The 17,176-nt window shown below is 36.8% G+C and overlaps 1 protein-coding gene and 1 long non-coding RNA gene across 3 annotated transcripts in view; one reads left to right on the forward strand and one right to left on the reverse strand.

Moving 5' to 3' along the window:
- The window catches only part of cntn6 (contactin 6), an 87,525-nt gene that overhangs the window by 66,532 nt on the left and 3,817 nt on the right, over positions 1-17,176 (reverse strand). The gene's annotated exons all lie outside the window — the stretch shown is intronic.
- LOC309514063 lies at positions 3,387-12,890 on the forward strand. The gene is made up of 3 exons (XR_014211593.1): positions 3,387-3,449; positions 5,207-10,899; positions 11,436-12,890. It is a non-coding gene; the product is annotated as an uncharacterized lncRNA (long non-coding RNA).

Genomic DNA, 17,176 nt, shown 5'->3' on the forward strand with positions numbered 1-17,176 from the left:
GAACGCTGTCACTCGATGTCGCTGTCACAAAAAAAAAAAAAAAAACTTGCTCAAACATGGAGTGAGACCTCTGCAAATATGAGATTCTCCATATTAATGGTGTTTCAAAACTTTCAATGCATAAAAAAAGTAATCCCCAATGTGGTTTCATCTGCCTATAGGAAGATAAGCCTGAGCGAGGATAGCAGAGGTTTAGCTGGTCTGGGGATGTCATGCTCATTTGAATATATCAAATGTAAAGCCAGGTCTTATAATATATTCCAGAACACACAGCAAGACTGGACGAGATAAAGGCTGAAGGACAGTAGCTTCTGCCATGGCTGGAGGTTTTATGAGGACGCCTTGGCTCCTGTTCGAGCTAATGTCAGTCAAATGTTATCTCTAGGTGAATGAGACACTGTCCTTACGGGGACCCGCTAAGACCTGTCCAACAGGAGATGGTGATTATTTGAGAAGATGCCATTTCTAAATCCATGCTCTGTCAACTCCAGTTTGAAGAGAGTGGTATCCCTCCACTCAAGGTCATGTCAGTGGGAGAGCCAGTTGACATCTCTGTTAGATGGTGTTACATGGCACTGAGAGCATGGGAGGATCAATGGAGAAAGCTGGAGCAGATGACAATCATGTGACAAAAGCCATAGCTGGAAAAAGATACAAAATGACTCAATGCAGACTCTAGACTTGATAGTCAAGCTAACTAAGCAGGTCTATCATTACCAGCTGTTATGCTTATACACAATGCATAATTTTAATTTTTGTCATCCAATTTTACACACTGCTTTCCTACTATGTATGTATATCCCATTTAGACTCGACCACATTAATGAGTCTCTGCAAAACAGAATAAATCTAGTATTCCTGCACAACATGCACTCAAACTACATCTGGAAATCGGATTACCGTTGTATCGTGGAGAGCATTTACATTTGGACTTTTCATGTTTGGATAGCTATCAGATCAGTAAAATCACATCAAGCGACTAAATTTGCCTAAACAGGGTCTAAAAATATGACTTTAAAAAAATAAATACAAATAATTAAATGTAATAACTTAAAGATAACATGAATCAAATCAAACAGTATTGCAAAAATTATGCCGTTTTCAAACATTGACAGATTGTTAGAGCTTTGGCAAAATAGATTAGAGTGCAAATGCTCACAATTTATAAATGTAATAAAATCTGGCCTGTGTCATGTCTCATTACCTGCACTCTCTCCAATAAAAACACATGAACTAAAAGCATATGGGGTCTGGGTGACGTCTTCAGAGGCAAAGGAAGTTATGACGAAAGACAAGCGTATATCTTTGGAAAAGATGTGCTCTGATGATCTGTGCATAGAAAGACCAGGAACTTGTTCCGTATTAAGAAAGTAAATTTAACATCAACATTAAGAGAATCACCACATCAACCAGATTAATACATACAGGCATATGCAAATGTAAAGAGAGATAAAAAACACAGCAAAACATCATTATTCCCACAACAGGTCCAAAGCAGGCTCAAAACGATTTTTACCTCTTGTTGTGTGACATCTCGGGACCTTTGGATGTGCAAGAGCTGTGTTTCACACTTTTTTGGTTCATGACAAATGACAAAAAACAACCTGCTTTTTGTCAGGTAGCTTGAAAATCCCACTTCATGTGCTCCATTGAATTATATTTTCACCAGACTGTAGAACAGTTCAGTTGTCAAGGTAGTCCTGAAATTAGTCCTGAAAATAAATCTATAATCGGAACTCTAAACACCTCCTGGTAAAATGAATTTGCATTTGGGGAGGTGTACACAAAATGCACTGACAGTTTTGAAGGACTGGCCTTTTCTTCAAACACACTTCAAAAGATTCTATAATAAACTCTGGTGCCTTTACTCAAGTAAAATACTTTTTACAAAATAAAAGTTGGCCAATGTCAAGTGTTTTAATATTAGTTATATTGTTTTATGTTTAGGTGTTTTTTATGCTGCCATTTCAACGCATTCTCATCCCAAGTCGTCATATACTGACGCTTTTGACATTTCGTCTACATCGCACGCACATGGCACCCTTTAGCGTGGACTAACCTGGTCAAATAAAGGAAAAACATACAGTATATATTAAGTTCTATTAAATTTAATATATACATATAGAACTTAATCCAAAACATCTTATATCTCATAACTAATATTTCTGTACGTACCCCATATGTGTGTATTACATCATGTTCATGAGTAATTCACAATGAAATAAGAAATGCATTATTAAAAGCTACACTTACAGAAATAAAATATAGTTAATCTATGAAACTAGAAGGTGCAGACTGATAATTAATTTACATGCAATCTACAAGCAATCAGACCATTACCACATGGCAAGCAGATTGGCCTCTGCTGATTCAGTAGCCAATGAGATTGCTTGCTCAACATTCAAATAGTCTGGTTCAGGGTTTACTTCAGGCTAGTCCAGTAGCGCACAATCAGAGTTTTTCTGAAACCCTCCACCTCCCCTAGTTCCACCTGTCTAGATCTGCTATGGGGATTTATGTATTTCTATACATTCAGCAGCAGCATATTGCTCACAGCAGATTTTCTGTGTATCTAATGGCAGTCCAGACTTGCCCTGCAGCATCATACCAGACCTAATCCGCCAAGACCAAATACATTAACATTGCCATATTCATTAACATTCCAAAACTACTCTGAGAGTTGTCACGATTGAAATGAATTTCTTTTGAATTGCACTTAATTTTAATTCTTTAAATTCATTTTCAAAATATTATTCTGAATCCTGTTTGCTGTTTGCTCAAATTCACGAACTGGCATTCTCAATTCAGTCCTGATTGGTGCACAAACCGAATGTTTGCAAATCTTCAACACCTGTCAAAGCCAGGCAGATCAGACAGTATTTAACTTCAACTCTGATGTCGATTTCCACACGAATTACCATCTGCATTAGAGACCTGCGCGTGCCTTGATCCGTGCAGTCCCGCTGTGTTGACTGCACCATGTGGCAGAGGACTCTGTGTGCTCTGACCCTCTCTGTGTTTACTGCACTTAACCATCTGGCTGCATCTGAGCAGCAAGGTCAGCTCTTAGACTCATTCAGACTTACATTCACTACCTTCACTGTGTGAAAAATAAATAAAAATAAATTCGCACAAGTTTGCACCAGATTTACATGGTAAAAACAGAGAGATTGCTTCTTTTACACTATTTTGTTGTTGTTGTTGTAACAATGTACTTTCACTTTTCATTAATTTAATGCATCCTTGCTGTATTAATTTCTTTTAAAAAAAACAACAAACTTTTAAACAGTAGTGGTCCATCTTCTCGCTAATATCTCGGGACACATGCCGTGACTTTGTCACATTTTCTAAGCTAATTACAAGAATAATGCAAATAATGCTTAGAATCTACAACAACTCTGAATACTTAATTTAAAGTTAATCAGCTACAATATGAGGTAACAACAGAGGTGGACGAAGTACACAACTTCCTTACTTGAGTGAAAGTATAGATACTACTGGTCAAATATTACTCCGTTACAAGTAAAAGTTGTAAAGACTGATTTTTACTTAAAGTCCCTGTAAAGGCAATTCTACAAAAAAATTCTAAACACATTATAAGTGCTAGAAATGTATTGCTAAAACATATTACAAAGACTGAGAACTGTGAAGTACTAAATTGTGGAGTTAGACCGTTAAACAGTTTTTCACCATTGCTGTGAGCCGGATTTTTTGGGCGGTGCTAAAACGGGGGATTGATGACGCACTGCGGCCCCCTGAGCTTGATTGGGCCCCTACTTGATGACGCACGGCATCACTAAGCCTATCGGCGCTCAATGGCGAGTTACTATAGACAGCCTACAGTTTGCTAGCTACTATGCCCACGGCTCTGGCTATACCTTCGTCATGTAAATGCGTATTTCCTGGATGCAATCACTTAGAAAACAGATCGGTGTCCTTATTTCAATTTCCGAAAAATGATCATATCAAGAAGAGGTGGATTAATCTTGTGAAGAGCTAACGTTACCTTGATGGAGAGCTGATGATCACCACCACACCCGCCTCTGTAGAGATCAGGATAGATAGTTTACTTTCCAGTGAACTGGAATTCACTGATAATCCGCTGTTACTGGTGAATGGGGCCGAACCGACTATCTCCCGCTGTCCGCCTCGGCCTTCATCCTCCCGTCGCGCCGACATGCGCGAGTCATATTTCCCGCGAGTGGGCGTGGTTTCAGCGCAGCCAGCAGACACGCCCCCAGTGTTTGAGAGCTGAGACTGCTGCTCATTTTTTCGAGATTTTGATAGCTTATTTTATTTACTTGGCGGCTTTTTTAATCATTAAAATTGGGCTGGGTGGCTAATAACACATTTTTCGGTGGTATGACAAACTCAGAACACATACTTAATTTTGACTTTACAGGGACTTTAAGTAAAAGTACAGAAGTACTTGTTTTTAAAAGTACTTAAGTATCAAAAGTAAAAAGTAAATGTCAATGCATTGTTTTATTATTGTTGCATTGTTGTATGTAATACTTAAAGTACCATATGCCTCTGAATCTCTGCCTGCATACCTACCGTCATGTCAATATCAAATTTATTTCTAGAGTGCAGTTCCAGTAGTGGGATTGAATGTGAGATTGAATAAGTGCACTCAATAACGTCCACAATGGTTTGCGACACCCAAATGGCTGTTCCCTCAAATAGTGCCCTATTTAAAGTTTTTGGGCTTTTAGTATGAATATGTTAGCCTTACTGGTTTATGTCAGAATCCAATGTCAGATTGACGTTGATCTCCAACGTTGGACAGACGTTGTATTGTGGTTGAAAATGAATATCGGGTTGACGTCAGAAACCAACATCAGTCGGGTTCTGACGTCAACCCGTCTTTAATTTTCAATCAATATCCAACGTCAATCTGACGTCGGGTTCTGATGTCAATCAGATGCAGGGTTCTGACGTCAACCCGACTTTCATTTCCAACCAAAATGCAACCCCTGCAACCAAAATCATCCACTGACTGATGTTACTTTCTACTCAAGGACCTTGACAGATTTGTAGTGGAGTAAAAAGTATGATATTTGTCTTTCAAATGTAGTGAAGTTAAAGTAAAAAGTTTCCAGAAAAAATAATACTCAAGTAAAGTACAGATACTCAAAAAGTGTACTTAAGTACAGTACTCAAGTAAATGTACTTTGTTACTGTCCACCTCTGCGTAACAAACCAGTGCACTCAAAAACACATAACCAGCACAGTGCCGAGTGAAAACCACATGCTCTTCACTTCCAAAGGTTTAAAATTAGTTCTTGAAATGAACTGGTACTGGACAATAAACCGAAATCAAATTAACCCTGCTATTCTCAAACAACGAGATTGAGTTACCACCATCAGATTTTGCACTGCTAGCAGGAGGGAGCTCAGGTAACCCTCCTCATTACATTAACAGACACAACCAGTCTGCCCTGTAACTTATACATTATGCAAAGTGACAAGCATATTTGTTTGGGGCACATGGGACTGATATGTGTGTAGACGAAATTGCACTCGCTCAAGTCGAGACAGTATTTATAATTCATATCCTCTTGCTGTTTTACACCAACAAAAGATGAATGAGATTTTAGTGCTTAGAATTAGACGAGGTCTAAAATCAACATTATATGAGACTCATTTACTCTAGCAGAGAGGAAGGATTATTGGTGGCAGACAATTATATAATTGAAACAGCATTTTTATTTCTGCTCCATTAATGGTGGTGGGGTTTAGCCCATGCTAAAAACCTCAATTATCTTGTTGTCAGTAACAGCCCACAAGGAAGCAATAGATGAAGGGTCGATGTAAGCTCGTAAGCATTTTAAGCGCTTTGTGAATCACATAATACATATTTAAACATCCAAAATGTGCAGACACATATAGTGCAAAATATACATTCGTGCTAATAAATTAAAGTAACCGCTCTTATAAAAGCAGCAGGGTATGTACTGTTAAATTTAGAGCAGGCTAAGCTCACAGCTAAAGTCCCTCAAGCTATCATTAGCTTTTCACAGTTACATTCAAACTGGTAATAAAAATGGTGAAAATGAAGAATACATGATTCTTTAATATTGTAATATTTAATAGTGGGGTCTAACAGTCCAGCAACGATTCACTCAAAGCTTGGTATTCAAGCTGAGGACATAATCCTAAAAAAGCAAACGTGCAGCAGCTTCCAGCAGCTATATATAGACTACACCCCAAGACTTTTCTTTCCTATATTGACATATTTCCAATTGAAACAGGTCACAGATCTATAAAAAGCCGCTAGCCGCTGCTGGTAGTTGGCAGAAATACACATTCTGGCAGAAGAACATGTTTTTCTATTGACAATCACTCATTTCTGTGTACTGTGACAAACTACTTTATATTCTATAATAATATATGTTTTACTAGTGCCTGACTCATTTTGAATTGCTCTTAAAAGCATTTGAACTGACTTTTTTCTTACGAACCCCTGCCCCCCAAAACACAAGATCAGTAGTTTGCCAAAATAAAAGCATGAGGATTTGGAATATTTAAATCTTGAGGGTTTGAAAGTGAAGAATTTGAGACATAAATAATATAATTGTTACTTGTAGTGTCAAATAAAATTGTTATTTATAATTATCAAATTATTAATTATAATATTAATTATTATTATTATTATCTCAGGGGGTACTTCAAGTTAATACAGTATCTTACATCTAAGGAGTTCAGTTTAGAAAACCCTGTGTTATGTCATTCTGCTTCTAAATCTTAAGCAAATGCTTAAGGATTTTTAGATAATTTAACAAAAAAAAATTAGATTAAGAAAATAAATATTTGCAGTGTTCATATTTCATAGAAGTGCTAAACAGTAGGGATTCACAATATTACCAGCACCATATAAATTGTAGTGATTATAATTTATTTTCATGTAATCAGAATAAGTACATTTTAGATATTTAATAATTTGTTGTCTATTTTAGGATTTTTAAATTCATTTAACTCTTTTTGTAATTATGAATATTTTTGAAAGTGTCCTTTTTTTTCCATCACCATCAATTTGAATATCAAATCCAATAGCAGCCATAACACTTGACTAAAGTGGCCAGTTAAAATATTCAAGTGACACTCTGCCAGATAAATAATTTACCTCAGTGACTGATTCAAAACTGTCAAGTAATTATATGTCTGCAAATGAAAATGTGATGAGTAGAAATTCGGACACTAACATTACAATTCTGCTATGGCTGAAATGATGGTTCTTTCAAATTTGCCAGCACCATTTTAAGTCCTAAAAACCTGTTTATGGCCATCAGAGAACTGGAATGATTGCACAGTAATCTGAAATGTAACAATGGAGGAGTGGTAAAAGTAAGTGTTTCATTAGTGAAGAGAATCTCACTTTCAACTGTCATTATTATTAGAGATATCTTCTATCTAGTTATCAGTGCACTAGTGGTGTTGTCGCCTCAGCCCTCAGTTTCTACACTGGGCCTTTGCCACTTTAATTTCTCATTTAATAATTTTCTCCCCCTCACACGGGAACAAGACTCATCCTAGTACATCCACATTAAACCTGAGAACGAGTCTCCATCTGTGAGATTCTTTCAAGCACAAAATAATGAGCTTCTACTCTGTGAAGCCATGCTGAAAATGAGCCATCATCTCTACACCCCACTGGAACCCATTGTCTCCAAGACCTTGTGCTCACGGACAATCCATCCTGGATCCAGCAACTTTCCCAGATTTTCCCAGATCGTGGATCTCACCAGGGATCTAGAAGATCTCAACCCAGAAGCCAGATATTAAGATTCTTGAGAGCCAAATCTAAATGAGCTCCAGAGGTTGGACGGACGTAACTCTTGTTTTCCCGGCGTAACGAGTCAATATGTGCAATGCTATGACAAATAGCATACTACCATGTTCAGAGAACTTTAATATAGTTGAACATATTCAGGCGACGCCACAAGCAGTTGCAACTTCTCTCAGGGACAATACCAATGACAAAGTTGGTGTACAATAACCAATGTGTCCAATAAAGGGAGGAGGCACTTCCAACTAGGCGCTCCAAATGATTTATGGACTGCAATCGTAGGTCCATGTTGGGAAATCAGGATTCCCTTGCCAAGAACATTGTGTTCTGGTTCAATACCAGCTGGGGACTGCATTACGGCCACTATCTCTTAAGCAAAAAAAGATCAGATTGTGATTTATGTACGTGAAGGTGCAGATGGCAGGACGGTAGATCCTTAGAATTACCTGTGTTTACAGGACACTTTCTACTAACCCAAAGCATTGCCAAAGATATGCCTGTTTCTACCGGAGAACAATTTTTGCAAGCTTTCAAAGCCTTTGCGTTGATCTTTTTTTTCATTACACCTCAATGAAACCACAATGCATAAATCAGAGGAATGAAGGCTACTACAAAGGTCTTGAACCAGAAGTGCTGGCAGCAACAGAAAGAGAAAGAAAAGCCTTTTCTTTTCGCAAAGCCAAGCCTGTCATGCTTTTGGGCCACATTATGAATCCATTCCAGTGCAGAGAGAGAGAAAAAGGCTTTCTCAAACCGCTACAAACATAAACAAGCCGACTGCGGAGAAAACGAAGGCACGTTGTGGCCCTGAAGATAAAGTTAAATCAATCACGCCAATGCAAGTGTAATAGAAAAAGACAGTTTAGAGGTTTGGAATAATCACAGATGCCATGAGTTATTTTTCACTTCGGTAGAACATTGTGTTGCCTTGGAAAATAAAGAGTGGAGACGTTTTGACGATAGAACAAGAAGGTGCTGATGAATGGAACACACAGGCGACAGCGAGAGATAGACCTGAGAAAATGTCAAAGACCATATGGCATATGAGATGTAGCCTTACTTCAGTAAAAAGTTGCAACTCTATTGTGTTGAGAATGTACCAGTCTAAGCAAGAGATCATGCCGTACAGTGACTATTTTAAAGGGATAGTTCACCATGAAATGAAAATACTGTTATCATTACATTTACGCACCCTCATGTCATTCCAGAGTAACCTGTATTCTAAGGAACACAAAGTAATATGTTTTAAGAATTTTGTTTGGCATATAATGAAAGTCAAAGGGGTTCAAAACAACACTGGACCCCACTGGCTTTCATTGTATGGACAAAACAACAACAGCAAAAAACACAAGCTTTTTCCAGAAATTCTTTTTTTTTTGGTATTCCACAAAAAAAAAAAAAGGCTTTGAGTAAACGATGACTTAATTTCCCTTTTCCATTTCCAGATGAACTATCCCTTTAAATTTGAGAACTTTTATTCTTTCTAGCACAAACACATACTTATTATAGATATTTATTATAAATTATGCCCTTAGATTTGACCTTATTCTCACATTTCAGAACTATTTGCTTCTTTTGTGAGTAATTAGCCTTGTACAATTCCTACATATGAAAAGCATGAAATAAATAACATTTTTATAACTTAAATTATAACTTTTTTTTTATAACTTAACTATTATTTATATATAACAATAAATAACACAATAACAAAAAACACATTCTAGAGATTGTGGCAGAACATTTATCAAATCATAACTAAATGTTGAAGAACAACAACTGGACTTTTGAAAGGGTTCTCTGGAATCCTTGATTCTGACTGGTCAATTGTGGCATTCAGTGTCAAATATTTCTGAAAAATAACCGTTTTCCAACTCGATATTTCAAATCGATATTTCATTGTTACAAAGCCTTGTAAACAGATTGATAATGTACAGTCAGTCATTCATTATTGCAACACGTCCCCCGTCAAAACCCATTTGCTAAATCGCAGCATAAACAAATTGGAATTCAGCTTTACATTTTTGGTGGTGTTTGCAACATGGTTTGCACAATTCTTTTAGTGAATCTGGAGCTAAGACAACACAAACATCATGTCCAAATGAATAACGCATTCTTGGTGAATTTTTCCTCCGTTTCCTTTTCAGCTGTCAAGTTAAAATAGCACAAGACCATTGCTGCGACACTAGTCTAATCAACAATCCTCCTTACACACACACACACATCTCCATCCTCTCTTACTGCGTTTCAGTGTGCAAATTCACTGATTGAATGATTAGCACTAAGAGGGACAGGCATCAGTTTATTGCAGATGTAAGCAGTCTATCAGAGGAACGGCTCATTAGAAATCTATTTAGTGTGCAGCTTTAATCATGAGAGTGACTCTTTAAATATCTCTCTAACATGCGTTTCAGGATTTTTTCCAAAGCTATCGATTGAGATGTTGTATGCTAACCAAATTTGAGTTGATCAGATCATCTAATATTTTTTTCACTACTAAACAGGCAGGACTGATAAGATTTTAGCATCCAATTAACATGATGTAATATATCATGCAAAAGTCAATTTGATAGCTTCCTGTTGATATCTCATTATCAGATGCCACAAGCAAAAGTTTTGATTTAAGTACACAGGGATGCGTGCAGTTCATTTCTTGTGGGCTCTTTAATGGCTGTGGATATTGATCCATAAGCGCGGTCCATCGCTATAAGTGCTAATTTGCATCGTCTTTCAAAAAGACGGAAGATGGATTCAAATTCATCCATTCACTTAATAAATTAACCAATTCCGCTGTATTTTCTGTTTGTCATATGGTAACCGTAGACTGTAAACCACCAAGGGATTTGTGACATAATTTATTATAAGCCCTGATTAGCAGGCTAAGTAAGATGTGCAGAACACTGAGACATTCATTCAATCACCTGTGGCCAGCAGGAGGCCCTCAAGCGTCTGGTGTACCAAGCTTTTGAGTGGTTCGCTTGATGGTTGCAAAAAATTAAATAAAAAATAAGCAAAAACATAATTTTCGCAAAACATGTAATTGGAAAGTTAAATAGTAGATTAAATAGTGTCTCTTTTTTTTTCATTCATTGTTTACTTTTAAATTTTTTGTTGTATTTTTCAAAATCCTAAAAGCTTCCGTTTACATCCAGGTTTGAGTTAGAAAGCCAGATTTAGCTTTTAAGGGCTATTTGATATATATATATATATATATATATACAAACAAATGTGCAAAACAGATACATCTAATGCACAGCTTGCTACACAAAATAACAGCTTTGACTTTAAGGGTACCTGTACGTTTACACGACAATGATATGCTTAAAATGGGGAAGTTTTTCCTTTGAGTTTTCCGTGTATGACACCATTGTCAAAACGATCCCCATTCACATGGATCCACGAAAACGACTGAAAATGCTGTATTCTGCTGCCAGGCTATTAGATGGCGATGAAACACTATAGATTGAACACTTAATACACGTGCATGACTTCATCGTCTTCAGAGTTTCGCGTTTTTGTTGTTTACACGGAGACCGTTTAAAAAAAAACAAACATTCACATTGAAACCCATTTTCAAAAGTTCAAAAAAAATGTTGTACGTGTCGTGTAAACAGCCCCTAAAACCACATTACTTTATTTTTAGCTTAAGAGGTACATCTTACCCCAGCAAACCAATAGCAACAGTTCTAACTTTATGTGCACTCCCAAAAATCTGAAACAGAAGATGATTTAAAAAGAATAAAAAAAATAAAAATAAAAAAAAAGCCACTTCGGTCACACTTTAGATCTCACTATTAACTAACTATTATTAACTATGACTTTTGCCTCAATACTAATTACTGCTTATTAAATTAGTAAAGTAGTTGTTAAGTTTAGGAATTGGGTAGGATTAAGGGATGTAGAATAAGGTCATGCAGAATAAGGGTGCTTTAGAAGTACGAATAAACAGCAAAAATATGCATGTTAATAAGCAATTAGTTAATGGTGAGAATTGGGCCCTAAATTAAAGCAACACCAAGGAACTTTTCCTCTGCGGTCGCCCTACAGGTTGGAAGCGGAATTGTCCATTACCGCTGTCGTAAATAACTTAGCCTACCGCATCCTGTACACACATGCACAGTGTTTGAAAACTAAAACAAATTATTATTATTACTTACAAGTCCAGTAACAAAAAAGCCAAGTGACCATCAGTCTTGCATCTTGTAGCCTCCTTCAGCTCTCGCCAACGAGTGTAAGCCGGTCCAATGTTCACTCTAGTTCGAGCTCTTACTCGATCATGCTCCCGTTTTCTTTTCCTCACCTCCTCCGACATGCGACATCATACCCTTCCTTTTATTTCCAGACTCCGCCATGATGACAATTCAAAAGCTACCCGGCTGCTAGGTATCTAACATTTAGTTGTAGTCTACTGTCGAGTACGCTCCACCTATCGGCAATTGTAACGCTTGCCGTAAAGCAAGCTTTGTGGTTTTCTTATGTCTCATTAGAACTACAGAAACGCGACCCGATCTGACAATCTTACATAGCGTGGATATACCAGATAAAGGACCGCAAAGCGGTGGCATGAGTGCCTTTCACCCTGTCACGACTTGATGAACCACTGAAACGATTTTGGAAACATTATTTGAAGGTAAAAAAATCCTACTTAGTGTTGCTTTAAAGTGTAACCGTCAATTCTTATAGACAGCCGAAAATGCTTAGCACTTTACAGGTGTCTCTAATGCATTCAGTTTGTTCGAGCCATGTGTAATGTTTCATTTATTTGCAACTTGGGTTTTTAGGGGAAAAAAAGAAAAAAAACAAGAAGTCACAGTCATATAATTAGAATTCATACACACTGTTGAGCATCATCAGATGGAGTCTATACTATTCCATTCAATCACATTATTTAACTGACTCAAGTATCAATGCACATTAATTGGGTTCACAGCTTTTTTGCTGAATGCAGTAACTGTAATAAGCCAAGGAAAGACAAAAGTTAAGCATATTCACTGGTGATGGAATATAATGCATTTCTTTTTCGTGTGTGTGTGTGTGTGTGTGTGTGTGTGTGTGTGTGTGTGTGTGTGTGTGTGTGTGTGTGTGTGTGTGTGTGTGTGTGTGTGTGTGTGTGTGTGTGTGTGTGTGTGTGTGTGTGTGTGTGTGTGTGTGTGTGTGTACACTGCCCGGCAAAAATCGCAGTTTGGATTCAAATAGTCAAATGCTTATCAAATCATTGAGTCAATGATTGGATCATTATTCCAGTGATTATTATGTTTCTGAATATATATGTTATATATTTGGCAACAGTTCTTCAAACCCTAATTGATGGAGTAGCTTTTCATTTCTTAAACAACCATGTATGAAGACACATCATGGCCATATTCCAGGGTGAACATGTCAAGATTCATCAGGCTCAGATAGTGAAAGAATGGTTGGGAGGGATGCATGAATAATCGTAATAGTGAATAGCACATAACAGGCACAATATCGGTGTAAACAGAGAATATATGCGTCACATGACTAAACATGCATCATCGTTTTCATATACCTTTATTTTCACAATCCACACTAAAACGCAAAAAATGCATTTTCAAATTTATCCACTTGGGAGAGCGTTTTCAAAAAAACGTTGTTTTCGCAGGACAAAAACACTGTCTCTGTGTGGACGAAAGGCCAAAACGGAGAGAAAAAAGTGAGTTTTTAAACGAAAAAGTATTGGTGTGGACAAGGCAACCCACTGGCTAATCGATTTTGAAAACATGGTTTGCTCATCCCTAATGGCTACTTATCAGTAAAGAGAAGAAAAGAGTACCAGTAAAGCAAATCATGACCAGACTAGCATCAGTCTACTTTGCAGAATGGATTCTGTAATTCAACCCATGATGATGGTGGAATTCACCTCCACGGATATGGATTCTATCTCGATAAAGCATGTCAAATAGAGGCTCAGTGTCTTCATCACACACCACGCTGATTAATTTGGACATTTGGAGCCGAGTGGTAACATGGGGGAATCTCTGAAATGAATGAAGCCTCCCCTTTGCAATGGTACATTAAGCTATTTGCGGCGAGAGATGAAAAAAGTTAATACGAGACTAGCAGTTTTCCAACCGTTTCCTGTGGGATTTTTCTCAATTACATCCCTGTCGCTCCGCAGTGGAGTGAAGCTCAGAAATTTCGTTCAGAGTTAATGTGATGTTAATACCTGTGCTGAAGATGACTGCATTACAAAAAGGTTGGGCGAATTAACCTACTCATAAAAATAGCACGCAGGTCTACACATATCCATTCCGATCCCCTGAAACGTGGCTAAGCTCGATGAGTCGTTTTGACTGGCGTGACATTTTGACTGGCACATACTTGATTTTTGTACATTAGAGAGGGACATAGGGATTGTGCTTTGTTAGAACTCTTAACACAAACAGAACAATTCAAATCAGTGTCATGCAGTTTGTGACAAGCACACTCTGATGGGATTACATTATGAATGGCCTTTGTTTGTTATACATCTAAAACATGCATAACGTTTAAAAAGGGTCAGAGAAAACCCAGCCACAAAGGACATTTCAGTGACAGTTTTCATGTTCCAGTAAATTCACAAGAAATGGAGGACTGAAACATTTATGAGTCTATGTTTTTGAACTTGCATGTTTAATAAAGATGCAGAGTGATTCATACTGCTGTATCACATACAACACCATGGATGAGAGTCAACTAACCAACAGCCATTTCCAACAAACACAAAATACTATAGGTTCTGCTTCCGGACAGAACCTTTCAGATTGATTGCAAAAAAGAAAAAAAATCCTTAAAAGCAATAAAACAAATGCAATATATTCATTTCTTAACATTTTTAAAGTATATTTGTATGCAACATGACTTATTTCCATTTGCCAAGTTTCCATTTAACAAAAATAAACGTTTCTACTCATAATGCACCGATAATGCAATGTAAATTAAACAGGAAACTTTATAATCCTCTTAACATTATTTGCACAACAAATAATTAAGAAAGTCTTTCTTAAAAAATTCCAAAGGCACACTTCCACCTGTCACTGCCGGCTATGCATCCCAAAGATGAGCCGGTAAACTCTTTAAAGGTTGAAATGAGCCTCGCAAGCCTCTGAATAGTTGTTAGAGCGAAATCATTAGGCTTGAGGGAGAAATTTGCATGCAAATCTTAGAACCATTCTGTGGGTATATCCTTCAACTTGAACTTTACTTATGGACCCCTGAAGCAAGAGAGACCATTGTGTGTGAGGAGTTACAAGTTCTTCCGACTTTAATGACCATACAAAACCAAAATTATGGTGAATATGGTTATAAATTCAAAACCAAATCTGTTGCAAGACCTCAAAAGCATTTTGGAACAGTAAATCCACTTGAGCCCGCAGCTGTAAACTTGATTATGGTGCCATGGTTCTTTCCCCATACTTCACTGGTTCCATACTAATTTACTAGACCATTTCTACGCACGATAATTCCAATTAAATAGTTTTGTTCTGCATTACACTCCCAGATATCAGGGAAGATTTTGCAACCATTTAAAAATGCAATGTAAAACCTGTCCTATTGTAGTACTATTGTTTAGGAAGAACAATGGCAAGCCTTTATCCAGTTCCTTTTCTTCCTCAAGACCATAAATCAAACCTTCCTTTTCAGAAAAGGATGATACCACAGTAATCTCAAAGGATGAACAGTTGAAAATATACCACTAGCAGAGGACAATTCGAAAGCCTTCTCAAAGGAAAGAAATTGTGTGACAACTCAAAAAAGTTGCTGTTAGTGTTCGGTTCACCGTAAGGCCTGGATTATTAATGGATAATGAATACTATTATTTGGATGAATAAAAATATGACACAGGTTAATATTTATAAAGCTGCCAATAAGCTATGTTTCTCTAACGTACTGTGGCATTAACCGCTCGCAATATTTTTAGCATGGAGGGAAGAGGAGAATGATGAAAGTACTTTTTGGATGAAAACTGTACGGAACATGATAATTCCATTCCCTCTTGCTCTAAGCATTGACAGTGACGGCTTTGATTTATTCATGAACCTTGCGCATACTGCCAAGAAGCATTAAATCTGAGCATGTGACTGAAATGTGTATATGTGTGTGTGTGTAGGGGGGGTTGAAAAAAAAAGTTGCTGAGAAAAGCAAATTACAGGTTCAAAACTAATCAAACCAAGGTGTTGACACCACATGCATCCTCTCCATAACTCTACTGGAAAAACTATTTGTCTCAACAAGCATTTCCCTCTTCAGAACTCACCTTGGGAAACACTTTGGAGAGTGCCAATCTTTGTAGCAGAAATAGAAACACCTTTCTTTGAAGAAAGTGCTTCGTATTAAGGTCTTTCATCATCATGTTGAGCTTGTTTACCAAGCAATAATACCTTGTGTTTTCAGAGATGTATTTGAATATTTTGGCTTTTGAGACAGCAGAAGCACATCTCCTGCAAAACTAGCCAAATGCCCTCTCAACTACCTTCAAACGTTCTCTTTAAGCATATCATATCAGTGCCCATGGGAAATGCTTGCTAAATGTCACATAACATGCATATCTGGGTCCACGACTACACACATGCTGGATCTAATACATCATTTTCTATCTTAACCTTGTAACACCTGACATGAAATAATAGTCATACTTTAACCATTTAACCTTAAGACAAAATATAAAATAAATAAAAATACAACAAATAAATATGTTTGTTATTTTTAATACATCAGGCTTTTATGGCTCATATGGTATGATATAGTGAGAATATGGAGCTCATACTCCAGAAGAAAAGAAAAAAAGCCTCAAATCAAATTTATTCAGAGGACAAAAGCGAGCAAAAAGATTAAATTTGGTGCAGTTGCTGATATTTAAATGCCCAAAAAGTAAGGTGAAATTCTGATAGCTTTTAATATGAATCAGATCTGTATAACATTATAGCAGACTACTTATTTAAATGCATAATGTATATTTCAATTGAAACTCTATATCTTCGAATAATGTTTTAGCTGATATTCAAATGCTTTTTTAAAATCAAAGTTCTGTAGTTTTATTGTAAATATAATGCAATGCCATATATTGATGATTGAGATATGTATGCATAATTTAATTATGTATGCATAATTAAATAAAACCTAAGTTGCTTCAGTCCACTAAGTGTTGAAATATTCATCTTGAAATATTTCAAAAAATGTAAAAGTTATTCTTATGCATACTTTATAAAAATCATTAAAGATTTTACAGCAAACCACAACCTGAAGGGAGATGTTTTTAGAATTATAAAAAAATAGAAAGCATTTAGTAGATTTTGTACAACAGGTTTTTGATGTTGATAATTTAGAGGCCTTAGAAATGTGTGAATCAAATACAGTAGGCTTTAAAGGGTTAATATATTCAAGACATCT

Source organism: Leuciscus leuciscus (assembly GCF_965113295.1).
Source record: "Leuciscus leuciscus genome assembly, chromosome: 14".
In the NCBI taxonomy this organism is placed as follows: domain Eukaryota; kingdom Metazoa; phylum Chordata; class Actinopteri; order Cypriniformes; family Leuciscidae; genus Leuciscus; species Leuciscus leuciscus.